We start from the raw sequence: 1,515 nt of genomic DNA, 5'->3' as shown, positions 1-1,515 counted from the left end.
CGGCGGGGAGCCCCGGGGGCCACTCACCAGACCTGCAGCTTGATCTTCTTCCCCTCTATGTCCACAGTGCGGATCTTGAAATCGATGCCTGGGGGCGGAGAGTGTGCGCTGAAGCTGAGGCGCGAAGGCGTGTGCGAAGGCGTGTGCGAAGGCGTGTGCGAAGGCGTGTGCGTGCACGAGTGTGAGGTGGGACACGGGAAAGGAGCGGCAGCATCGCTGGAGGTGTGAAGCTAGAGGGATGTTCTCGAGACCGTATTTGTAGAGCAGGCATATTGTTTTTACTCAGATCGTACGGGTTTTGCGGGGGAGAAGGCGATGACGATGCTGCGGGAGGCTTATGGCCCCGAAGGCGCCCCTTGGGTCCTAGCAGCCTTGCCAACTCAGCCTATCTCCTCCAAAACATTACTTTCGGATTCCTTTTCCCGTCTGTTTTCCCAGAACCCTCCTCTCTGGGCACCCACCCATCTGCCTGGCCCTATAGGGTCAAGCGTGAGGAGAAAGGTAGCTGAGGCCAGTCCACGTGGATTAACTAGTCGTAGGCCAGCCTTGGAACCAAGAAAGGCCGAGGGGAAGGAAGATCCTCCTGAGACTGAACTAGGGGGGCATTTTCCCTTCCCTTTTCTAACCAGAATTGTCTTGAGACTCTCCTTGTCTTATTTTCCAGACCAGAGGAGATGAAGAAAGATGAGGGGGGAGGGGGGGCGCTGCTCTTCGTGGAAACTTGGACACCTCCTCCAGCCTGCTGGGAGGCCTAGGGAGGAGGCTGAGTCACCAGGCTGACTCAGAGACCCCAAAAGTCCCCTCGTCCCCACCTTCTTCACCAGGCTGCCTTCCCATTCATGACTGCGGTCCTTGGGCCACCCTCGAGCAAACCTGGCCACTCTGTCCCACCCTCCCCTGGGCCCTGTTAAGTGGAGGGGCAGGGAGGCTGAGAAGTGTGAAAATGTGGGGGTGCAGCGGGAAACTGAAACTGTGGGAAGGGGGCAGGTGAGCCGGGAGGCGGATGATACGGGAGACGGAATACAGGAAATGCGGAATGGGCCCCGGGTTCCCGGTGAATGGGTTTGGGGGACGGTGGATCTGGGAGATGAGGGGGAAGGAGGGTACGGAGGAAACCAAGGGCTGGCGGACGGAGGACTCACCTGGAGGCTGCGGAGAGGTTAGGGGTTTGGGTACCAACCAGACGCGTGTGGGGGATGGGTCTGAGACAGGGGCTGAGGGGCTGGAGTTTCTTGGGAGCCTGGCTCTAGGGGGGCTGAAAGGTGGGGCCACTAGGGCTCCGGTGCCTGGGCTGAGGGCGTCGGGGAGTCGGGGGTCTGGGCTATGGCCAGTGGGCTCACCGATGGTGGAGATGTAAGTGTTGTTGAAGTTGTCCTCTGCAAAGCGAATGATCAGACAAGTCTTGCCCACCCCCGAGTCCCCGATCAGCAGCAACTTGAAGAGGTGGTCGTAGGCTTTGGCCATGGCGGACACTGGGGGAGCCGGGGGAGGGGCGGGGAAGCGCCGGGCACCGGC

At 60.5% G+C, this 1,515-nt stretch overlaps 1 long non-coding RNA gene across 1 annotated transcript; it reads right to left on the bottom strand.

The window, feature by feature from the left end:
- Window positions 1–45: 45 nt before the first annotated feature.
- On the bottom strand, window positions 46–1,509 carry LOC111734800. The gene is made up of 2 exons (XR_002778591.1): window positions 1,341–1,509; window positions 46–88 (listed from the first exon to the last, which is right to left on the bottom strand). It is a non-coding gene; the product is annotated as an uncharacterized LOC111734800 (long non-coding RNA).
- Between the last annotated feature and the right edge of the window lie 6 nt (window positions 1,510–1,515).

Source organism: Pteropus vampyrus, unplaced genomic scaffold, assembly GCF_000151845.1.
Source record: "Pteropus vampyrus isolate Shadow unplaced genomic scaffold, Pvam_2.0 Scaffold6655, whole genome shotgun sequence".
NCBI lineage: Eukaryota > Metazoa > Chordata > Mammalia > Chiroptera > Pteropodidae > Pteropus > Pteropus vampyrus.
The sequence above is the reverse complement of the archived record's forward strand: the minus strand, read 5'-3'. Positions and strand labels throughout refer to the sequence as shown.